This window comes from Musca domestica, unplaced genomic scaffold (genome assembly GCF_030504385.1).
Source record: "Musca domestica strain aabys unplaced genomic scaffold, Musca_domestica.polishedcontigs.V.1.1 31, whole genome shotgun sequence".
In the NCBI taxonomy this organism is placed as follows: domain Eukaryota; kingdom Metazoa; phylum Arthropoda; class Insecta; order Diptera; family Muscidae; genus Musca; species Musca domestica.
The window spans coordinates 3,889,282-3,915,689 of NW_026712309.1; the positions used below are offsets into that span (position 1 = coordinate 3,889,282).

The 26,408-nt window shown below is 35.7% G+C and overlaps 1 protein-coding gene across 2 annotated transcripts in view; it reads left to right on the plus strand.

Annotated features, from left to right (window-relative positions):
• The window catches only part of LOC101889286 (protein sine oculis), a 133,599-nt gene that overhangs the window by 15,451 nt on the left and 91,740 nt on the right, over positions 1 to 26,408 (plus strand). Inside the window, exon 1 of one of the 2 annotated variants that reach the window (XM_005176920.4) lies at positions 15,206 to 15,916. The exons of the other annotated variant lie outside the window; for it this stretch is intronic. The gene's annotated coding sequence lies outside the window, so the exon portion shown is untranslated. Of the gene's footprint in view, positions 1 to 15,205; positions 15,917 to 26,408 lie in introns of those variants that run through there. 2 annotated transcript variants of the gene reach the window in all.

The following is a 26,408-nucleotide window of genomic DNA, read 5'->3' on the forward strand; positions in this document are numbered from 1 at the left end:
AAGGCCGGCTACCTACGAAAATTACAATTTTTTGGAAAAACTATTGATTGGGTAGCCGGTGTTGGACATACCCCAGAGGAGAAAATCTCAAGCCCTAAGCCCTTCTCCCAGAGGAGAAAATCTCAAGGCTACCTACGAAAATTACAATTTTTAGAAAAACTATTGATTGCGTAGCCGGTGTTGGACATACCCCAGAGGAGAAAATTTTAAACCCCGGCCGAAGGCCGGTTGCCTAAAAAAGCTATAAAGGTCAAAGTCAAATGCATCTAGACTGGAGAAAAATATAATTTAATGAATTCTATCTCTTATATCTTCGGAACCACAACAGATATCAACACATATGACACCATTTTAGAAAGGCATTTTAGTGTTAGCTATAATATAGTGTATAGATTTTAAGACCCATTTTCGAGTTTTTATGGGTTTTTCAAAAAGTACTCATACAAAAAACCAATTTTCCTAAATTTCTCCGAAACCGGTTCCAGCAACCCCGTCATATGACCACTTGTTGGATAGGTATTTTCATAAGCTTTCAAATGATACCCATCGGTTACGTAGAACCGGATATAAACCGGATGTTGTTGTTGTCGAATAACCGGGTATTTCCCCCACAAAAAATTACATTGCCGTAATCAGGTTACAAATACCCACCTGCGGTAAAAATTTCAAAATGATCCGAGCATAGCCCCTAAACTCAACATGCTCCGAAGTCTTCCAGCCTTCCGGAGAAGCATTCCTAAAGACAAGCAAAAATGCAAACCGCAGTATTTTCCCCATTTCCTTGGAAGCGGGAAGAGGTTCAGACCTCCTTAGAAGCAGAATACTGTGAAGCCGCCGAGAAAGAAAAAGAGCTTCCCATCTTCAAATGCTCCGGACAAACCCAGTCAAGAACCTCGTAAAGGAGACAGTCTCAGAAATCTTTTAACCAAGGGAGACGAAGTTAGCTCAAACCCTGAAAGGACGAGGAATCCCGGATCAGGTAGAAGAAGAAGCGAAGCAAGGAAATGGTAAAGAGCCACGATCTTCCACCAAAGTAGCTAAGAAACGCTATAGGGCTAAAATGCATTACGTAGTGATCGACACTAATAAAGGCACTAAAGACAATTTACCCAAAGACCACTTAGAAACCGTTGAGAAAATGATGATGGTGATCCAATGGCAATCATGAGCAGCAGAATAAGGACGACAAAATCTTCCAACGAAATTTTCAGCATGATATAACTTCCTAGGAATACGACAGCCCTTATCTGGTGAGAAACAGTAAATTTTACTCGCCTTACTAAGACGACAGTATACGTCAGAGGGGATGGAACTGAAGCTCGAAGTCTTTGAACGACAAAACAAGACTTTGAACGTGAAGCGATCGGTAGTCTTTCAAAGAGAGGTGAGAGAAGACGTAACTCTTCTTGTGATTTGAGTTGACGATCTCACCATGGCCAGTGAGACTAAGGGCATAGTTTTCTATGTCTCGAACGCTGTTAGATTCAAGAAGAATAAGCATTTGATTAAGCATTTGCTTTGTCTCTGAGGCTTTAGAGACAATTTTATATGTAGACCAGACCTTCGGGAATTTTTATTGAAGAACAATATACCGTAATCTCTTTTCGCTTCCCCGACATACGATCCTTCAAGCGGAGGTCCGAGCGACTGTAGAGTGTCTGAACTGGTTTAATGTCAACACGATCCCGGCTACCGTATAACTTAAACTTAGTTTATTTAAATATTCCTCTTAACCAGAGAACTCATATGAATATGGAATAAAGGAGTGGGCCGATAACACTCCTTATACAAAACGTGGACCTATACATAAGATGTTTCACCACCGGAACACATTATGACCAACAAATACCAATTTTCAGAGAAACCCGTGGCAAAATACTAATTATCGGGAGGAGCCGTTGTATAAGGGGTATACGATTCAGGGTGTAAAGTACTCCCTGGGAACTCCTTGTGTAGAATATCAGATAAAGCCAATGAAAAATGTGGCTAAAATCATCAAAATTCCGAGTTGGGAGATACTGTTATGTGGGGGATATACGATATCATGGTCTCATATAGATAATTCTCTTTCAGGGGGTAAATTAGTTACGGAGAACTTCTTGTGTAGAATTTCAGCATCAAAATACCGAATATCGGCGGTACCGTTATATGGGGGCTTTGCAATATCGTGGACCTATAAAGCGCTTCTTTCAATTTGACATACCTGCAAACAAAAGACAGATCGGTGCAAAATTTTAGCTTTCTGTCTTTTTTCGTTTTGACTCTAACGTGATTAAAACAGACGGCCGGACGGACAGGGCTAAATCGAATTGTGTGCTGATCAGGAATATATACCTTGTTGGGTCTAAAATTATTATTTCAATAAGTCACAAACGGAATGACGAACTTAATATACCCTCCATACTGTGTATGGTGGAGGGTATAAAAATTGGCCCACTCCTTTGGAACCCTCCTCATAAAGTATCAACTGTTTGAGAAACCCTAACGCCAGTCTAAATATATTTGAATAAAAGGACATTTGCTGAGGCTTTAACTTGTTTCGCCCCTCTTTTCAGCCTAGCTTCAGAAACACTGTGCCCAGGAATTTTTTGCTTCCCTAGATTCATAGGCTAGGCTATCTGGGTTTATGGTGTCTCGATTTCATTTCATTTAACTAAATGTCGTTGGTCTTGTCTTCTCCTGCTGTTTATGTTTTGACGTTTGGACGGACTCTCTGTCTGTCTGTCTTTCTGCCTTTTTGTGTTTATGTTGTTGATATTGTTTGCTGTGAAGTATGTGGTTTCATGGTGTCCTGCTGCTGAAGTTGTTGTTGCTATGCTCGCTCTTCCTGTAGAACATAAGGGTATTTTGTTGTGACTGATTCTTGGGCCACATGTGGCTGGTGGCTGTGCTGTAGAAAATGTACTTGTTGTTGTGTGGTGGTGCTGCCGATGCTATCAGTGCTTGTGCATCTCCTCAGATCTCCCTTTGGCTGGCTCTATGAAAATCTTGTAAAACAACACCAAAGTCAGTGAGAAATTGATTGAGTTTTGGCGCAATTAAATTCATTTGTTTTTGGTTGGGAGTATTAAATATTAAGGTTACACCATTCCGGAGAACACCATCATCACCACCAGCCATCCATCCATCCATGCGGTTGAGTGTGCCCCCTCCCCCTCAGTCATAAGAAAAACACCAACAACCATTGTAATGATAATCATCATAATTATCTACAACATCATCATTGATTCCATTGCTCGTTACGTCGTGTGTGTCTGTTATTGAGTGTGTGCGTGCGTGTGTTTGTGTCTTTCTTCGGTTTAATGGGGTTCCTTTATGGCCCAAAATACAGCCAACAACCGATTCGTGGAACTATAAATTAAACAGTGAATAGTTTTACAACATTTAATGAATTCAATTGATTTCTCGGGAATTGGCTGATCGATTTTTGTCCACAGTTCTCTCCTTCACTCTCTCTCTCTCTTTGTCTCTCTTTCTCTCTCTCGGCCTTTATCATAAAATTATCGAAATTTACACTGGCGTTTAGTGTGAACGGATTGTAATTGGTTTTACAATGAAAATAAAAACATAAAATTCAAAAATTGTGACTGAAATATTAATAAACTTCCGAAAACTTGAATTCAGTTTAGTTCATATTAGTTCATGAATAGAGCTCTCAATGGGGAAACTTGAAATAACTTTTGTGGTAGGTATTTATTACACTGATTACAGGAAACTATTTTTTCTTGGGGGAAGGACCCGGAACCCCAGATTTTTGACCCAAAAGTCCACTTATCCGATGTAGACAATATTGTTGGAAAGCTTATGTAAAAACATATCCAAAAAGGGGTCACATGATGGTGTTATTTATAAGCGGTTCGGAAGTTATGGTCAAATTATCGATTTTTTGGATCAGGATTTTTTATAAAACTAAGAAAAAATCAAAAAAGGGCCCATTATGGGGGTCAACAAAATTTCGTGTCCAGAGATATTCTCTTCTGGGTATGTTCAACCGGCTACGAGAACTAAAGGTTTTCTATACTTAAAAGTTGTTGTAGGTAGTTGGCCTTTGGCCGGGGCTTGAGATGTTCTTCTAGAAAACTTTGGTACGCGTTAGCCGGTGTCTGACGCATCCAGAGTAGAAGAACTCAAGCCCCGGGCGAAGGCCGTCTCTTTAAAAAAAAAGTATCAAATTTAAAAAACATAGGCATGCCCTACGCCGGCTAACGCGAACCAATGTTTTTTAAATTTGATACTTTTTTTAAAGAGACGGCCTTCGCCCGGGGCTTGAGTTCTCCTACTCTGGATGCGTCAGACACCGGCTAACGCGTACCAAAGTTTTCTAAATTTGATACTTTTATGAGTCCAACGCCGGATACGCGAAGTAAAGCTTTTTTATTAAAAACATAATTTTAATGAACTGGTTAGAATCGGGTTATGCGGGTGGACCCAGAAAAGGTATTAGCGAAAAATTGTAGCATTTTGGAAAGTTAAGAGTGTCAGCTATAATTTGGAATAAATTTTGTAGACCTCCATAATGGGTTCTTTTTCGTCTTTTTGGGGTTCCAAAAAATTGATAATTTGATTATAACTTCCGAACCACCATTTGTTGGGTAGGTATTTTCACAAGCTTTCCTATGATACCGATACGATGTTGTCTACATCGGATAAGTGGATCCGGGTCTAGCCCGGGTCTTGAAACCGGCCTTTCCGGTCAAAAATCTGGGATCTGTCCCCAAGAAATAACCAGTATGGAAAAGTCAAAAGTCGGATGGGTCCGACTATATGATACCCTACACCACTATGCATATTTAGTAGAGCTGCCGTAACAAAAGAATTTATTTGAGGTAGATCATACCACCTATCAACATTTGGCTTTAGATCAGCTATAATTTGGTTTCAGAGGGAACTAATGTATGGGAGGCATATCATATTCGGAATCCATTTTCACTAAATTTGACGTAGACATTTTTATCTTTTATGCCAAATAACATTGCATAGAGATCATGACCCTCACTTCGAGAAGGGTTATTTTAAAAAATATATATCGGAGCCAAGTTCCACCAAATGGAAATGTACGTCCCGAAATTCACTCCATTTGGGCTGATATATATCCAAATCTTAACCGATGTCGATAAAATTTGGCAAATGTGTTTCCGAGCTCTATTAGATATCTGGTATCAAATACCATTGTTGCCGAATGCATACTACGAATGTGAGGGACTTAAATACCAAATCGCATGAAATATATATATGGGACCAATAGCAAAATCTGAACCGATTTTCACCAAATTTGATATACTTACTTATAGACTGAATTCGGATGTACCAAAGTTTAGGACATTTTGTCAGATATTGGCCATTTGGTGCACAAAAGTAAAGTAAGTAAGCGAAGATCCTTAAAAGTAACCATAGGTCTATCTCGCTTCCTTCTCCATGCTACAAACAAATGCACAAAGACATAATACCTTTACCACTATGTGGTGTAGGGTATAAATAGTTTGCCGGAAACGGGATAAAAATACCTACCAATTCCAAAAAATTTAAGAATTTTTACTAAGCTAGAGTTAAGCCGGAAATTTTAACTTAGTTAGACTGATAAAAGGTCTCCATACGAAATATTTAATTTCGAACTGTAGAATATAATTTCCCATAGGAAAGCTTTAAGCTAGGTTAGGAAAACTTATTTTTCCATGGGAAGACTAAAATTCAGCCTGAAGGAACTTTGTGTCCCATAGAAAAATCTGGCAAATTAGAATCTCCTCCTGGTGATAATTATTCTCTTCACCCCAATCATGAAAAAAATTCGGTATGAGGCACTTCATTCTTACCCGGCTGCTGCTGCTGTTGGTCGTTGATGTTGCAGTTGTTGTTCTTGTTGGCATTTGACAACGATGACGATGTGATACCACCACATGGTGTGTTCGAAGTGATAAATTTAACAAATTTTCAGATAAAAATCTTGTTTTTATTTTTGTTGGCATTCATTCTACACTCCAGCTAACTTGGGTTAGCACATTCGTCTTGGAGGAGGCATGTGTGGGGAGAAGAGGTGCCTTAATGTGGGAGAGTCTGTGTGCGTCGGTGCACGAAGTTCATTTTCTTATGGAACATCCACGAAAAGTGCGTTGCACATTTTTAGTAGCTATGCTGCACGCAACTCCAGGTGGAGGTGGACAACAGCAGCAACAACAACAACGTCAGTGTTATTAAATGTTGTTGCTGTGTGAAATTGGTTGTATATATATCTGACGATGTCAGGATACCTATCTGTGGAAGACAAAACAGCGACACCTGAAGTGGTTGCTTGGCAGCGAGAGGATGTTGCGATGGTGATGTCTTTCGGTCTGTCTGTCTGTCTGTCGTGCGTGTGTGTGGCTTGTGTTATTAATTGCACAACAAAGAAGACAAAAGCTGTGTCAAAAGGTCATCTGAACGAAGGGAGAAGAAGAAAACGATAAGATGCTAAATTGTGGCAAATAAGAGGAAAGGCAAGGAATGAAATAAAAGAAAAACTTATTACTCAACTCGAAGTATTCTCCGTATGATAGTTAAAGTTTTCCTCTTGTTTTCAGTTTATCCCGACTGATTTGAAGTTTCCTAAAAGAAAACTTAATCCAGCGATGTTAGACTAAAGTTTTCCAATGGAAAACTCTATTTTAAGTTTTCTTAAGGAAAATCCAATTAAGCCAGACTAAAATAATCTTTTCCTAAAGACTCAGTTAATGCATCTAGGCTTAACTCAAGTCGTCTTTATAACATAATTGAGCTTAAGTGTTAATTCAGCGAGCTATATATTTTTTTTATACCCTACAACACTGTGTATTTTAAGTTTTATTGAGCCAAAAATTATGTAACACCTCGAAATATTGGTTTCCCACATTGGAAAGTGTATATGGATATCTCGCCGAGCTGAGTCGATCTAGCTATGTATGTCCGTCCGTCCGTCTGTACATGGTTATTTGCAATCACGCTAAAGGTCGCAATTGTATCCCAATCCTCACGAAATTGGAAATGGGGGTGGGGTTTGGGTCAGAATAGAAGCCTATTGTTTTTGGAGATGATCGCAAAATATTTAGGGGTTGAAATGGACTAAAAAGAGAACATTTTTCTGATTTTTGCTGTTGCTCTAGAGGCCACAATTATTAACATATCGACGGAATTTTGTTTGGAGTTAGAGTTTAGGGCTGGGCAGAAGTCTACCAATTACAATATTTGGCGGGTAAAATAAACCATAACTTTTATATCCAAAAATACGAAAATTTCTGATTTTTCATAGATATTTGGAATGATCTCTTGCCAGAAAAGGATAAAGTCTAAGAAAATCGCGTAATTTTGCATGCGGGTTTCAAAATGGATTTGGACATAAGGGGGCTTCCAACATTTTGTAGTGTTGTAGGGTATCACCTGGTCCGCGACGCACTACTATAGCCTGTGCTTACTTGTTTCCTGTGTAATTAAAGTTTTCCCATAGAAAACACAGATAAGGCTGTCTGAATTAAGTTTTTCTGTAAAAAAAAAAAACAATTCAATTCTGCTCTGCTTTATAAAATTGTTCCCAAAGAAATTTCAACAAAGCCGGGTTAAAATAAAAATTCGCAAAAAAAAAAACTTAATTCAGTCAGGGTGAACTTAAGTTCACTATGAAACATTTAAAGAGGCGGATAGTTCTATGAAGCGGCGTCGCAACATTTACTGAACTCTCGAAAAATACAGATCAATTGGCTTCCCCGCGTCTATGAGTAATTTGGCGCTCAGTGTTGAGTGTGAATGAAAACGATTATTGACATATTGTACGATCCTAGAAAAATTAGAAGTTTCCAATTTAGGTCATTTATCAGCATTCTCACCTTGTTTACAATATTTAAATGCGAAACTTAAAAAAATCGGTGAATAATGATGTAGCTAAAGTCATCAAAATACCGAATATCGGGAGGTACCGTTGTATGGGGGCTATACAAAAACGTGGGTCTGCACAGACAATTTTCTGTCTTAGGCTGTAGTATCCATTACGAACTTCAAATAACAAATTGGAAACAATTCCGGTGAATAATGTCGCTAAAATCATCAAAAACCGAATATCAAGAGATACCGTTATATGGGGGCCTGCATACAATATTTTTTGTCATAGGCTATAGTATCCATAACGAACTTCAAATACCAAATTTGAAACAATTCCGGTGAATAATGTCGCTAAAATCATCAAAATACAGAATATCGGAAGGTACCGTTATATGGGGGCTATACCAAAAAGTGGACCTACATGGCCTATCTTCAATACCTAAAGTTCTGCAGACATAATACACATTTAAGTAAAATTTTATCAATCTACTTCAATTCGTTCGGGAGGTAGAGTGATTTCCACAGACGGACGGACATCGCTAAATCGACATAGAATTTTATACCCTCCACCATAGTATGGAGGGTATATTAAGTTTGTCATTCCGTTTGTAACACCTCGAAATATAATATACAAAGTATATATTCTTGATCAGCATAAAATTCATTCAGAGTTCGGCCAGGCCGAACTTACAGCTTTTTTAATTGTTAATAGGTAACCTGTATTGAAAATTCTCTAAAAAGGGGACTTCTACCCAATTGAAAATAGAATTGCCAAATTATAGCTGATTTGTTTTTAAATACTTTTGAATCCTTAGAGATCCTACTTGCCGACATCTCTATGGTTTATGATAAATTGTGGCCAAAACATTCAAAATTCCGAAGAAGACATCATTGTATGGAGGCTATAGCAAAATGTAGACCGATACCAATTATCCTAAACAATTCAAATTTTTGTACTTCACTAGATTCCAACAGACAGCCGAATGTCGTTAAATTTTTTTAAGTTTTATGCTGACCCAAAATAAAGGGCGGTGAGTATTTTGAGGTGTTGTCACTGGAAGAAATTTACATTTTTTTAAAAAAAACCCATACTAATTCGAGGACCTGTAATTGTAAATATCATCATAGGCAATTACGACATTCAAATAAGAAACTTGAAACAATTCCGGTAAATAAATTAGGGACGTAGCGTTATACGGGGGCAACCAAAGACCTGGGCCGGCTTATGCAATTTTCTGTCATAGGCTGTAGTACCCATTCGGAACTTTAAATACGAAATTTGAAACAAATCCGGTGAATTAAGTCGCTTAAGTCATCAAAATACCAAATATAGGGGGGAACCGTTATATGGGGGCTATACGAGACGTGGACCCATATTTGTAATTTTCAAATTGCAAATTTGAAACATTTCCAATGGAAAGTTTAACACGAATCATTAAAATACCGAATATTTGGAGGCACAGTTATATGGGAACTATATCAAAACTTAGACCTACATCAGTGGTGCTCAAGAAGAAATATCTCTTTTCAGTCAAATTTCTCTTTGCTTATTTAAATCAAGAACAATACAGCGTTAAGTCATTATTTATAAAAATATTTTTTATCCATTTGCTTTATAAATTATTTTGGCAAACATTTGTGTTTAAAAACAATTAAATAAAACCGTAAAATATGAAGAAAAACAGAATTTTAATTTTCTCTTAAATTATCTCTTTTTCTCTTCATGTTGTAGAACACGGTTTTGAGCACCGCTGACCTACATTAACAGTTCTATGCAAGGATGATTCTTACATAATGGGAACATATGCTATCAATTTCCGGTGAATTTGGTTTAAAATTGTAACTAAAGTTGACAAGAAAAACCTTAAATCTGTCTATACAGTTATATGGGGGCTATACCAAAACATAGACCTATATGGCCAATTTTGAATACCAAGAACAAGCATACATCTAAGTAAATTTTTTTACTGAAAAAAAATTTATAATTAATGACTTAAATATTTCCTATTCTTCGGCTAGGACATTCCGAACTCAGGGACACAAATATGTAAACTTTAAATAGAATAAATTGTATTTTCTTAACGACATTATCCACACATATATCTGATACCATTATCGAAGCTAATACAATCTTATTTTTCTAATAAGTTATCTAAAAATTCTTATTTATCTATGTTTAACTTAAACATTGCCTACAACTGCAACATATCGAACTCAGTAAAAACATTACCTTACCATTGGCAAAAATTAAAAAAAAAAGTCTTTCAGAAAGGGAATGTTTTGCTTTGAATGTGGACATCATTATATCTCATTAAAGATACTTAAGCTTTAAAAAAGAAAGTTCCCTTACAAGGAAATTTTCATTGATAGGTATTTACCCCAAATTTAAGCTCTGGGGCATTACCATTCATATATCTCTTAGTCATTATCATTTAATTGTAATTTAAAAAACGATTCCTACAAATGAATCAAAAAAAAAAAACAACAGCAAACACTCCAACTTAAATACGTTTCATTAAAAATATGTGCAAGCATTACTTCTAGGGGGAAAACATGAGAATTCCTTTAAAGGAAATGCAAAATTAGAATGTAGGTATTATCAATTTACATTAATGTAAGGAACGTATCTCACTCCCCACCCCCCGTAACTCTCGTGGCAACCAACAATCACCCCAGCGAGGGAGCATTTGTAATAGACGGATGTATACAAACTTTGGCAACAGTTGCTTGCTTGTTGTTCAGTGCCCACCTAACAAATTCAAAACAAAATCTTTAGCAGTAACAGAATATTCTCATTTCGCCTTTGGCATCCTCCAAAGCCCAGCATCAAATCACCCGTTAGGAAATCATTTTCCATACCCACAGCACCAGCAGCGCAATTGAAGGGAGCATCCATGAAAAGTGGGCAAAACAACCACTCCTTTTCCTTCTTGCAAAAGGCATCTTTATTTCGCCTGCAAAGAGACCTCGAACAATCACCCGTAATGCTTATTTCTATTTCTTCTCGATTGCTCAACAATGAAGCGTACACAATTAAAATATGGCGTTCAGGGCGCATGTCCACGCCACTGATAACCAATCAGAGAATTGCATTCACTTTGGCGGCAGCAGCAGCTCGGTAAATAATTCAAGACTTCATTGCTGTTGATGGCATTGGTGGGCACACTACAATGGCTACAATTACCGCAAGATGTGGGTATTGTTGTTGCACACACGCACACACATCCGCAACCATAGCCGGTGTAGCAGAACAGGTATTGAATGGTGTTAAAAAGTGGGCGTTAACTGTGAGCACCATTAATAATAACTGGTTTTCATTCACAAACAAATAAATGGAGTGAGAGAGTGTGTGTGTGAGAGAGAAAAAAGTTTGGGCACTGCAGCAGACGCTTTCAAACTGTAAGACTCTATGAGAGTACAAAGAGTATGAAATTTACTACTCTTACCATTTTGGGTTGATCATGCATCCTTTGAAGAGAGACTATCTCGAAGAGATGCATGCCACACTGCAGAATAATTAAAAATGGCCACACGAATGTATTTCTTGGTGATGAAAAAATATTCAACTTATTGTTTTTTACAGTGAACGGACTGCAAAAGACGTAAAATTTTATAATTAATTCTAATAAATAAAAAATGTTGTAACTATATTCATATAACCTCAAAATTCGACCATTTCGAATTCAAATTTATTATTACATTAAATTCAAGGTAGTCTAATTTAAAATCCTGCCTCCTTTTAACTAAATGGGCAACTTTTACTTAGTATTCATAAAATGGATTTCTTTTTTGTAAGGGAAAATATCGTTTTATAAAGTAGTTATTTTTTACCTAAAAATTGGTTCGGCGTGGTTATTGTACATTTTTATCCACGCAATATAGATAAATTAGTTAAATAAATACTTCGTCTTATTAAAGATGTCAAAATTTGGCAGACCTACAGTTGGTAGTCCCGCCATACTCACTTTGAAGATTAAAGAGATTCTCTTCTAAATATGCCTAAAAGTAGATAAACACTGCAAATCATTGTACTTGTTAATTAATATTTTAAAGTATTTATTTAAGGTTTTTTATAAATAATTTACAAAAAAACTGTTTCGCAAGAGTAAAAAGTTATCTTGACACGTCTGTAATATTTTTTGTTTTGTTAATATTAACATAGTTATTTTTTCCTTGAATGGCACAAATGACACGCTAAATGACCCCCATAGACAAAATATGGAATTCGCTCGTGCTTAAAGTCTTTCACTGATAAAAATAAAAATAAAAATTTCATTGGAATAAATCATATTTTCTCAACGAAGTTTTCAAAAAAATTGCTAAGAAACATCTTCGAAGCTAATATAAGTTTATTTTCACATTTGTTCATACAAGTTCTAATTTATTTGATTTGAAATATTTTTTTTACTTAATTTTTTACTATCTTTGGCTGGATTCTTCGTAAAAATAGGACACATGCTTAGATGCAAGTCGATCAAAATTAGTAAAAATCGGTCAAAATATAGCTTTGTTCCCATATTTATGTTTCATCCAATTTCATATGTAAGTCCCCAAAAGTAGCTATAATATTCGATACAAGACATCAGATTCGTCTTAAAAATATATTTGCCAAATTTTGTCGAGCTCCATTTGATTCCCTAACATATTTGCCTCTAATTTTGGATAAATGACGGCCGAACTATCCTACGTTCATCCAATGAACGTGTAATACATTGTTCTTATTGGTATTGCAATTATATTTTTCGCTTTTAGAATCACGAACTAGAATCAAACCGATTCTACGGCATGATTAGTAATTCGTAACATTATTCTCAATTTTAAAATTGTTATTCCTTGATTTTTATGAGATTTTGAACAAATATACAAGAAATATGCACTGATATGGGCAGAAGAGATTTTTAAGAGTAATTGTATCATTAATCGTACCTTCTTCTTTAATATTTTAATTTTTTAATTAATTGATTATTTTTCTAAAAATATTGTTATTTTGAATATATTTTTGTATTTTTCTATTTTTAAATTCGACTGGAGAGACCCCTGTCAAAATTATTTTTGTCAACACAAAAATTCACAAATTTATCCTTTCTTGTATCTTGTTTTTTTGCTGTAATTCATACTACTGAGAGAACAAAGTGTACTTTCGTTTCAAATGCAATACAAATCTGCGAAAATGTTACCTTTGATTTTTGACCGGTTTGCCATGTATTTTGCGCCCTCTGTCATAGATGACAGGTATTAAAAAAATCACTAAAAAGTTGTGGCCCATATTACCCGCTAAATATTTTCTGGTGGATATGCAAAATTCAAGGCTTCTGTTCTGTCCTGAACCTTAACCGCAGTTGAATTCCCAATTTGTCTTTAATTGTGACCTGTAGAGCGACTGCAAAACCAGGAAAATTTTCAGTGTTGATTCATATCAATCCCCTTAATGTTTACCGAACATCTTCAAGAACAATATTATATTCTGATATTCTGAAAGTAACCTAACCCCTTTTCGTTAGGATCGGACAATAATTGCGAACTGTATATAGTATTTCCGATATAAAAAATAGACACAAAAACAAAATAGATACAAAATAGATACAAAATAGAACAGATTTTATTCTTTTCTTTTATGAATTGGTTAGAAATGTCGAAATCAGCTCTATTTGATATATTTCGCTGAGTATCACTGTGGGTAACAAATACAACAAATCGGATGAACAGTATATATGAGAGCTATAGCTATATCTGAACCGACCTTCACCAAATTTGACATACTAGCTTCTAGTCTCAATTCGGTCATAAGTGCCAAATTCCATCCCATTGGACAAATATTAGACGTTTGGTGCACAGTAAAAGGTAAATCGGACGAAATTATATATGGGAGCTATATCCAAATCTGAACCGATCTCGATAAAATTTAGCAAAGGTATTTCTGAGCTGTATTTGATATATTTGCCTAAATATTGTTATTACATAGTGCATATTGCGGCTGCGGAGGACAAGAATAACAAATCGGATGAACAATATATATGGGAGCTATAGCTATATCTGAACCGATTTCGATCAAATTTGGCATACTTATTTGCAGGCCTAATCTGGTTGTATACTATTCGGGCTGATATTACACGTTTGGTGCACAATAAAAGGCAAATCGGACGAAGATATATATATGGAAGCTATATCTAAATTTTAACCGATTATCTCTAATTTAAATAGGGTTCGTCCTTGAGTCATACAAATGTTATTTGGAAAATTTCATCTCAATCGAATAATAAATGCGACCTGCATTTTGTTTACAAAAATACATGGACAGACGGACAGACAGACGGACGGACGGACATGCATAAATCGACTCAAAATGTGATTCTATGTAGATCAACAAAAGGAACTATGGGTCTATCTCCTTTCCTTCTTCATGTTACAAAGAAATGCACAAAGACATAATACCCTTACCACAATGTGGTGTAGGGTATCAAAATAACTTCCATGTTTGAGCTACAGATTTAAAGTAAAACCCCTTTAATAACTTCTTTGTGTTTGTAATGGTTTATTTTTGCTAATAATTAATACTTGCTGTTTTTATTAAACAATTAAAAAAAATAAAAATTGAATATCTAGTATTTTGTTGCTTCTAATATTTAACGATCTTTTTTAAATAAACTTTACTATTTTTCTTTTACTTATCGTCATATTAACGATTTTCCATAAAATCATCCGGCAGCTTTGAATTTTTGCTCCCGTTATCGGCAAATTTATTTCAGATCATCTTAATATATTTATCAGCAGTGTAATCTATCTCAACCCAATTGTCCAATAAGAATCCGAGCAAACTCTCTCAAAACTACTCAAGTTTGAAAGGCACTGAGTGCCACAAATGAAACTCTCTTTCGACAACAACTATTCAACTACCGTTACTTTCACGCCTACCCACAAGAAAGAAGAGCATAACAATAGAAACAAAAGGAGTCCAACTCTGGCCAAAGTAGTAAGAAAGGAATAGGGTGGCGTTATTGTGTGTGTGCGTGGTGTTGTTGTCCATTGTACGAAGATAATGAAGTGATGATGGCAATGAATGAAAGAACACTGGGTTGGTTGCCTAGGTAATGAGTATTGAGTGAGTGGTTGTTCTCCCTCTCTTGACAATACTTCTTTATTTCTGAGTGTTGCTTGGCATTGTGTGTGTGTTGTTATTGCATTGTGCCCTATTGTTTGTTTATTTATCTTTACTGTTTACTCCTGCTGGCTGGCTGGCAGGCTGACTGCCTATCTTGTCTGCCCTGCCTGTTTAACTTGGTTCTGTGTGTGTGTTTGTCATACTCTTTGGCCCTGTACTGTGTGGTGTGTGTGCAACCGATGATCGTATCGTATGTTGCCGATTTAGTTACACATTTACCACAAGACGGCACAGACAAACAGCCAGCGAGCGACGGTATTGACGGCATCGCGGTAGTGGTCGTGTTGTTGTTTTTTTGATTTGATGTTTTCTTCATGGTTTGTTCTCTCTCTCTCCCCATCTGTGGCAAACGAACGAATGAATCGACAAACAAAAGAGAAGCGAAATCGGTTAGTGAGTGAATTCAGTTTAACGTTTCCTGTCTTTGCGTGTGGTTGGCTAAACGAAACGATAAAACAAAAGAAACGGATAAACGACGTCTCGTATTGAAATTTTGTATCCTCCGATTACAAAAACAAACAAAAAAGATACCCATAACAAAATAAATTCAATACAATTTGTTGTGTTTTTATTAATAACCCTTAAAATAGAAAAAAATTAAAATAACTAAAATAGCCGGTGACGGAATTAAACAAAAATAAAAAAATATCGAAATATTTTGAAAAAAGTGTGGCAATACGAAAAATCGAAAAAAGTATTTAGAAAAAAATTCAACGAATTGAAAATTGTTTACAAAAGAGCATCAGAAAAATTTTGCAAAAGAAAGAGAATTATTTGAAAAATTCCTACCCATTGTATTTTCTCATTTTATTGTTACAAAAATTTAAAGAAAAATTGTTTAAAGTGCAATAATTTAATTTTATTTGTTTTCTGCGAAATTATTAATTACAACATCTATGAAAGTTGGATAACATCGAATTTAATCAAAGAATTAAGGTAAATATTGAAAATTATTTAAAATGTCAAAAGACTATAGATATGACAATGCCGACGGCAAAAGCACGGGCCATGAATGATTGAATGAGTATTTTTGGGTCTATAAGTTGTGGAATAAAAACTCAATAAAATAACAAAAAATACAAAATTATTGGATATCTAAAGGATCTAGACTCCAATCCATGTGGATTACGCCATTTCATATTTCGATAAGTAAGAAGGATAGTTATTGCAGAGTTAATACTTGTAAATAAGTATAAGTTCTTAAAACATAGGAATTTATTCTAACACAAGGAGGTTTCGAAAGGTTAAGCTAAGAAAGCACGGTTTTGAACAAAATCAATGGTATAGCTTCATATACCTGAGTGGTGCCTATGAGTCCTTCCACATCAGCGTTGAAATCAAAAATGGATGCCAATGGGACAGAATATAAACTTCCTAAAAGAAATGGATAAGAAGTGTCTAAAAATACAACTTCCGTCGTTCCCAGTTCCCTGCAAAATAGGCGTCTTTTATATTGAAATTCTGGATATACCTACGCCATTCACTCGCCTCAGAGACTCTGATGCCTCCTCAGTACTTACTTTTCTAAAGATTTTTAAATATTTACCTGAAAAAGCAATTTATTTAGTTGCCCCCACTGAAAAGGGGTCCAGATAAATTTCTGGGTACGTTACTCGGGTTAAAGCTCAACGACAAAATCTCGAAATCATATCATATAACTTAAACCTTGAACTCCGGATCTCTATGTGGCAATTATAATTATCTCAGTGATCAGCTCGTTGGTGAGAGGAGTGCCCACAGCAGCAAGCTGAGATTTATGGCGTTTATATTTGCCTCTTGTGTAATTCCGAAGTACCGATTTTTGAAAATATGCGTCCATTCTGTGTAATAAAATTCAAAATTACAAAACATTCACCTCTAGAAAGGAAAATTTTACCGACGGCACAATTAACAACTAAAAAAACTGTAAGTTCGGCCGGACCGAACTTTGAATACCCTCCACCATTTGCAACGAATTTGGCAATTCTCAAAAACAACAAAATCCGTTAAAAATTCTGTTAAAATCTTAGAAATACCGAATGTAGCTGTTATATGAGGGTCAATACGACGACATGGACCTGCATAGGTAACTTTTGTCATAAGCCATTACAATATTCAAAAGCGAAACTTAGAAACTTGCACAGACAATTTTCTGTCTTAGGCTGTAGTATTCATTGCGAACATACCAAATTCGAAACAATTCCGGTGAATAATGTCGCTAAAATCATCAAAATACCGAATATCGGGAGATACCGTTATATGGGGGTTATACCAAAACGTGGGGCTACATGGCCCATTTTCAATACCAAAAGTCCTGCAGACATAATATACATTTGAGTAAAATTTTATCAATCTACTTCAAATCGTTTGGAAGCTAGAGTGGATTCCACAGACGGACGGACATCGCTAAATCGACATAGAATTTTTTCCTGATCAAGAATATATATACCTTGTGGGGTCGAAAATGAATATTTCGAAGTGTTACAAACGGAATGACTAGCTTAATATACCCTTCATATTATGGTGGAGGGTATAAAAACGAATAGCAACAATGCACCGAAATAAAATGTCGGTATGTCCACTGAAATCAAAATACGGTCCATATGATTTTCTGTGGAGCCTGAAATTTGCACTAAGACAAGTAATTTTTTCTGGTAAGCCCCCAGAAATGGTAGCCCTCCCTTTCATTGGTATTTTCAATTTGTAGCCACAGTTTAAAACTGAATCAGCTGCAATTTCTCCTCAAGATTCTGTGTATGCTTAGCATTTGTTAAAGCCTCCATATATAACCACTGATCTGTTTTAGCCTTTTTTAAAGTCCTGATAATTTTTCCAGTCTGTAATTTGACAATTTCAATTGTTAATGAGCAAAAATTGCTCAATGTAGCCCCCATAAAATGGGGGATATTTTGAACGTTCTATCCACATTTTTCAACTGAATCGAACCCAATTTAGTATTTTTATAGGTTGTGAATTAGCGACCAAGCCCCAAACTTAAGGGATTCTAACGTAACAGTTGAAACTTTACATAGTGGAAATTATAACAAGTAAAAACCGGTAAAAATCGGGCGGGCCGAACTTTTAATACCCTCCTCCATAAGTTAAAAACAACCTTAAAATAATAGTAGCAGGAGTGAATATTGGATCCACTGACATATTTGTCGTTGAAATGGATCGGTAACAAGTCTTAAAAATACCGTACCGATTTTCTGGTACAGTGGATGTTATCTATCGCGAGTTACAAATACCAAATTAAAAATAAAATTAAAATATGACTTATGGGTGATATAAGAAATAAGTTTTGTATTTCAGCAGCCTTCTGTCACAGATAACAAACCCCATTATAAACTCTACATACCGAATTTTAAACGATTCCGCTGAAAGATATTAATAAAATCATCAGAATATCGAATATAAGGAGGTAGGGAAATACGAGGACTATAGGAAAACGTGAAATTATGTAGACAATTATCTGCCAATAGAGGAAGCACCCATTGCAAACTCTAAATACTGAATTTTAAACAATTTTGTAGGGAAATATGACCAAAGTCTTCAAAATACCGAATATCGGGAGGTACAGTGGACGAAAACATAGACCAACATGTCCTACTTGCGAACTTAACCCGTATATCACACACATAACCCGTCTATACACATATGTGCAAAATTGTAGCCTTCATCTCAATCCGTTCGAAAAATTGTAGATAATCGACAGGAACCACGAAGATACAGGGTGGGATGAAAAATATGCAACCAACTTCAGACTGCTGTCATTTCTAAGCCACTCGTCCGACAGCTGTTAAAATTACTCCAGTGACAGCTCATTTTGCTCATATTGTTTACTAGCGTACAAAGGCATTTTGGTGAGAATTTTCCAGATTTTTTTATATTTGGCTGGAAAACCACAAGTAGCTATCATTAGAGCACTCCAGCATTTAAATGTGAATAAATCTTTTGTGTCTCATACCATCGCTCGTTACCGTGATACTGGTGGCATAGCCCGACGTCAATTAAGTGGACGGAAGAAAACAGCATCAGCAGAAATGGCCGAAAAATGGCTCGTGAGCTGAACATATCGCAATATTCCATTCGGCAAATATTGAAAAATTAGCTCGGGGTAAAGCCATTGAAATTCTAAAAAATGCAAGAACTTACATCGCAACAGAATGAACATAGACTCAAAAGAGCTAAAGAGTTGCTTCGCTTGGCCGAAAGTGGTTATCTGCCGAATTTGGCGTTGAGAAAAGATTCGTTGTCCAGAAGTTTGTAAACAAACAAAATTATCGTGTTTACTTGCCAAAGAGGTCAGCTTAAAATTGGCACCTTCAGTTCACCACCAGAACTCAAGCGCCGGCCATGGTGATGGTGTGGGCCGCCATAACAGCCGATGGTCGCTCTCCGCTTGTATTAATCGACCGTGACACCAGAATAAATGCCGAATATTATCGCGAAAATATTCTGGAGGGTGTATTTTGGCCGCAGACCTTGGACATTCCAACAGGACTCAGCACCATAGCAATCAGCACGCGCCTCCCAAGAATGGTTACAAAATGGGGTTCCTCGCTCCATTTCCAGCGAACCATGGCCACCAAAATCTCCGGATCCGATCCAATCCGTTGGACTATTGTGTCTGGAGTATTTTGGAAAACAAAGTTGGCATTTAAAAATACCAAAGTGTCGATCACCCCAAGCAAGCTCTTCTCCGGGAATGGGCCAAAATACCGCAGGGCAATAATTCGTGCCAAAGTTGACCAATTCGAACAAATCTAAACTTATTCTAAAATTTGATGCTATTTCCAACATTTTTTGCTTTCATCCAAAAAAATTATGGCGTTTGACTTTGTTGCAGTTTTTTTATCTCGCCCTATACGATAAACCCTTTTAAGGTATTTTTGAGGTTTTATCCATATTTCGTTCTTTTGCTGTAACTGTTTATATAGTCCAAATTGTGTTATAGACTCCATCAGGAACGACTTTTTCTGTCTTTGTTTTTTTTTGTTTTATTTTTACATAAAAGAGTTTTAAGACCATTGAACCCACGTAAGTGTACCTCCCAACATTTTTTCTAATCTAAGCTGACACATTTTTTGACACAAATTGACTACATAGGTCCAAGTTTTCATTTAGTTCCCATATACTTTTTTCACTTCCCGATATTCGATGTTTGGAAGACTTAAGACCTATTTCCAAGGGAAACAAATTTGATATTTGGGCTCTTTATGACAGAGAGGTATCTATTAGGTCCACTTGTTCGTATATCCCCATTCAAAGGTCCTCCGGCTATTTATTGTTTGAAATTTGGTATTTGAAGTTCGTAATTGGTAACTTCTCCTCTTGAAGCTAATTTTCTCTATAGGTCCACTTTTTCGTACAGTCCCAATAATATCAGAAATAACATATACCTCTAGAGTACGGGATCTTGATTCTTATAAAAAAAAATTCAAAATGTTGGGGGTAGTAAAAATTCCTTCCGGCCTTTTTTACATTTTTAAACTTCATCATTGCTGTTTTAAAGAATTTTCCTTAAAAAAATTCAAAAATAACCCATCACCGTCACAAATCTATCAAATTTATTTCAAAACATCGTTGACTAATTTACACTTCAGCATGAACTCACAAAGTGTTGTCTTGTTCTCTTACAATCTCACCTCCTCCTGGGAGGAGGAGGAAAAGAGATAAATGAATTACATGTAAATGCAATGCAGAAAATGCACGCCGTGTGATCTAATAACGCCCACAATATTACCTCAGCAACAAGAACAACAACAACAGACATTAATAATAATATCTTGAAAATAAGAGGAGAAGAAGAAGGTGAAGCTGACTAAAAAAGAAGAAGCATGAATTGCATCCCAGAGGAATGGGAACACGAAAAACATGCTGAAGAATATTTCATCAAAAGAACTAAAACAAATCTCTTGGAAGATAAAGAAGTGTAATGTTGTGGCCTCTTGCGGCTGGTGTTGTTGTTGCTGCTGCTGACATATTCAAAAATAATATGGCAAGCAATTTGAATACATTTCAAATTGAATTGAATTGGTTCTATGGCGGTTGGTCGGCCTTTGGGACACCATTCAACCAGTCAGCCATTCATTCATTCAAGCAATCGCTTCATGCATGCCTCGGAAATTTGAGTAACCAAAAAATAAAAAAAACGACTGTTTTTTGATTGAAAACAACAACTCTTCAAATTCAAAACAGAAAACAAAACACTAAATTACAAGTATCATAGCAAAATAAAAGGAAAACTGTTGTTGTGACCATATCCAAACATAAAAATGATGAATGAATAGCAAATGTTTACTTGGGGAAGCTGTTCCCGCACTACCACCTCCCTCCCCCCAAACACCCGATCTCACCAAAAAAAAGAGCAGCCCATGTAAATTTCATTTTTCAAATTTGCGGTTTCTAATTCGCATTTTTGCAAACGATCCATTTTGTTGCGCATTGAAATTCTATGGCCAACTATTTTTGGAAAAATGCCGGGCTATGAAACGAAATGAAGAGGCCGAGGGCGGCGGAAGAACTTACATGGATTTTTATATGGTGGCGATGACTTTTGCTTGATGTTTTTGCTGTCGTTGTTGTTGTGTGAGTGTTTGTTTTTTTTTTTTTTTCATTTGGCAATAAATTACACAATCAAACAACCATTTAACAACATGTAATGCTTGTAGTTCGGCTTGTACTTGTTTCATTGCCTGTGTTTCGTTTTTCTTTTTTTTTTTTTTTGGATTATAGATTTATTTTCGTTTTTCTTTTGGTGTGTGTGTGCATGTGTGTGTGTTTGTTAATGTTGTATTCAAAACTATAAAATTTCAAATTGTAATAAAATTTTGCGCCAGCACACACATCATTTTGAGCGGAAAATGTATTTAAAGTGGCCCATAAAATTTGGAAATGCATAACAGAGTGAGATGATGCCTCTGCAGATGATTTTTAAAATAAATTAAATTAGATAACAACAGCCGGTTTGCCGATAGATATATAGGTACGACATATGAGTCTAAAGCATTAACTCCGATGAATTATGCTTTTCCTCCAAATATTGACCGTTTGCCAATAGGAGTAGACCAATATATATGAAATTTTCACACTAGATACAGTAGGAGCAAAAATATGGGTTGGTTTGTCCAAAACTATTTTTATACACTACACTACAAGGTGGTCAGGGTATTATGTCTTTGTGCATTTGTTTGTAACAGGCAAAAGGAAACGAGATAGACCTATAGTTCCTTTTGATGATCTGCATAGAATTACATTCTGAGTCGATTTACGCATGTCCGTCCGTCCGTCCGTCTGTCCGTCTGTCCATGTATTTTTGTAAACAAAGTACAGTTCGCATTTATTGCCCTATCCAGATGAAATTTTGCACAAGTCATTTGTTTGGCCCAAGGACGAACAATATTGAAATAGGAGATAATCGGTCAAAATTTAGAAGAAGCTAGTATGTCAAATTCGGTGAAGATCGGTTCAGATATAGCTATAGCTCCCATATATACTGTTCATCCGATTTTTCATATTTGTTACCCACAGCCGTAATATGCACTCCGTAACAACGATATTCAGGGAAATATATCAAATGCAGCTCAGAAATATCTTTGCCTAATTTTATACAGATCTGCTCAGATTTGGCTATAGCTCCCACATATATTTATATCCGTTTCAAATTAATTGTGCACCAAATGGGCAATACAAGTGCGAATTTAAAAGATACAAATGCTTCGGCATATTTAGTCCTATGAACTTTAAATTATAATTGTAATCATAGCATGTATGATTGAATTCTCCCATAAAAACTTTAAATTGTTATGCGCAGCTCTACTAAATTAGCGAAGTGGTGTAGGGTATCATAAAGTCGGCCCCGTCCGACTTTAAGACTTTCTTTACTGGTTTTAAGTTAAATCTTTGGACGGATTAGATTGATATATCCCATCCTTAAAGTAGAGTATGGGCAGTATCGGTTCACTTTTTTCGTATCTCCTCCATACAAAAGAAGTTCGCCGATACTACCCATTTTCAAACCTGACTTATGAATGGTACCAATATTATCTTTCCCAAAGTTTCGAATATATCGGACACTTCCATCGTTTCCCATAAAGTATATGATTGTATCGAAAATCTGGGAAGTTACCAGAAGAGGTGGCCCGATTTATTCTATTTTGACAAGTTTGAGGTAAATCGGATGGTAATTTCACATTTTTTGAGAGTTATTGTTCTTCAAATGTTGGCCTTTTGTAGGGAAGGTACCAGGAGGAGTACACTCATCTTCGCCCTAGATCTATCTTTGGAAAAAACGACGTAATGTGCAAAATTCGAAAATAATTTGGAAGTCTTTCATATTTTATTAAAGGTATGATTTTAAAAATGTTTACCCCCAAAAGGTAGGCACCAAAAATGGTCGGGCGATTTTGTTGATTTCGCCACAGATCTAAGCCCCATATAAATCTGGCAATGCACAATTTTCTAACCAAATCTGATACTTCCTGCGCTTTTTATAAGAAATATAAAATACAAAGTTTGAAGAAAAGCACCGAAATAACTTTTATGGGAGTGGGTTCCAAAGAGACATGGGTTGCGAAACCTTAATTACGATGAGGCACATTGTGACCGTGTCAAATGATTTTTATCCTTTCTTGCAAGATTCTAACTCATCAGACTTTTAATCTTTAACCAAAATTATCAATTATAGCAGAACCTACAAAATAATAAAATAATTTTCATAATTTTCAAAACCTCCAAATAGGTCTATAATTTTGACATATTTACCAGCTTATATTAACATTTTTTTAGTTTCAGTGTTCTCTACTTTCAATAATGGCTCCGTTTCAGAACCTGCATGTAGTTCAAGTAGTATATTCTTTCAGATTCTGGAACAAAGAGAATTGCCGTATTTGCTATGTTCCCGAACTTACTACCATAACCGATTTCCCTTTATTTTCCTATTTTGATATCGAAAAAAATTGCAAAAATAATAGATTCTTGCAGAGCAATTGTAGTTCGTATCGAAAAATTTAAAATCAAACTCGATATTTTTTTTTTTTTTTTTTGAAAGAAAGCAATGCCGATCTAAATGTCGACTTTTAGTCATCATCGAAAAGTCCAATTTAAAATTTTAGATTCGTTTCAGCAATTCTTGTCAGGCCTTTTTAGTACTCAAAATTTACAATTTCTTCAGTTTGACAAACATTTTTTAATCAAAACAACATACATAGTACTAAATCTTCAGACTCTCACTCCCAGTACGCATACTCAAAACAATCAACATCTCTCCATTGTAGACAAAAATCCATCCTGATCCAAAATTACTACCATTAAAAGCTTTCAATAAATTACAGTACGCATTTGCAAAACTACCACCAGATCTGAATACCAGATTCCAACAGGGACCTTAAAATCAACTTTCGTTATTCCAGCTGTATACATTCACCTAATATCAAATTTTTGTAACATTTAGTACTTTTCGTATAATTTCAAATATAAATTTCAATCCAATACACCAACAGTATTAAGTACTTTTCGTAGAATTATAGGGTAAGTGTGCCTAAGTTCGGCATGTCCCAGTAGTCGGCACTTTTTATTTTTAAGCTCAAATAAATGAAACAATGTAAACAGAAATTTTTGTTTACTTCGAATAAAATGTGAGCTATATCTGTGTACAATTTCGCTAAGAAAATATGATTTATTCTAATAAAAATTAAATTTTTGTCTGTGAAGGTCCTCAGCATGAACGGGACAATCCATATTGTTATGAAAAGTACAAAAGGACGTCGAATCAGTTTAACTAAACAAAAATATAACATTTTAATAAATAAATTTTTTATTATTGCCAATTATCCTTACAAAAAAATTGGAATGCCAACTGTTGGAACATGTCTTACCGACAATTGGCAAGTGGTGCCGACTACTGGCAAAAAATCATTCTTTTAACATAAATCAAAATTTATAAAATTCAAGAAAAAGTTATTAAAACTTTATTTATTGTTGCAAAAACTATACAAAATTTCGAAGCGGTATGAATAAACTTTGTCATACATGAGGAGTTCCATGAAATCCCAATTTCGGGATTATATCTAATGGGTAGAGTTGGAATTACGTGTTCATTCAGTAGTGTTATATAGTTAACGGCTGAGAACCAGGCCCGATACCGATGGCAGCCAGGTGATCTCTGTAACAAAATGTTTGAATTCTCAAAGCTTAGAATCTCCGGCTAGATTCTTCTGGATGTTATAATATATATGGTATGGCTTGAAATGCCTACAATACCTTCAGTTATTTTTCATAATTTTATATACATATTTTCTATCCCAACAAATCTCCACACGATTAACCTTTGCTTGGGTGGCTAGGTATTTCATGTAAAATTAAACTCAAATAACCCATCTTCCATACTTCTTTGCAAGTTTCTTTCTTGCGATGCTTTCTTATTTTTCACTGACATTTCAAGAATTTTATGCATAAAATTAATGATTTTCAAACAACAAATCAACAGCCAGGCAGCAAACAGCGGCCAGCACACGATGCAGTCGAAAGACCTGCCTTCAAAACAAACCAAATTATGGTCCAAAAAGAAAAAAATCGAATTGAATAAAAAATCACTACACCCAACTCGCGACAAATTTGCCGAAGAATGAAAACAACTCAAACAAAAGGGAGTGCAAAACAAATAAATAAATGTTTTGTGTGAAAATTTCATTCATTAAACGGTTCTTTGGTGGATATTTTTGTGTTCAAAATAATTGGCGATGGTGGTCGAGAGGTTGGTGGGGAGGAATCCAAAAAATCTCAACGCATAAAATCAAACAGTGTTTTGTTGCTCTACCCCAACAACAGCCAAGGGGGGCCTCCAAGAGATGCCAGACAAAATGCAATGAAAAATATTTTTGAAAAAATACGAAAATTTGGTATGGCAATTAACCATGCCATACAAAGAACATAAGACAAATTACAATAGCCAAGGCAGCAGCAACAACAACAATACAATGTATGTGCCCAAAAAAATGACCCCCCCTCGAACATCTTCGGAATCAACGCAGCCAGCAGTCATCAGATGCAGTGACACAAACTAATCGCATGCAACGCATTGGATATTTATCACACCAACAACAGAAAAAAAGAGTCACCCAATCAACAGGAGAGTAGAGTATGTGAGAGAGGAGAGCAAAACAATGCATTGCAATATACGCTCACACTGCTCCACGCAAAGGGTCGCATAAACACAGTGGGTGGAAATGGGACTTTGCGTTTAGAAAACAACAAGTTAAAACATCAACATATTACAAAAATATTAAAAAAACGTATATCCAGTTTGTCTCGAAAACGGTAACGAAACGAAGGGAGACAAAGCCGATTTAAATTGTTTTTTTTTTAACACCAAACTAAAATGATTAACTCTTTCGACTGACTTTACGTATACAAATTGAAAGTATATTTTGTAGCAATACATTTAATT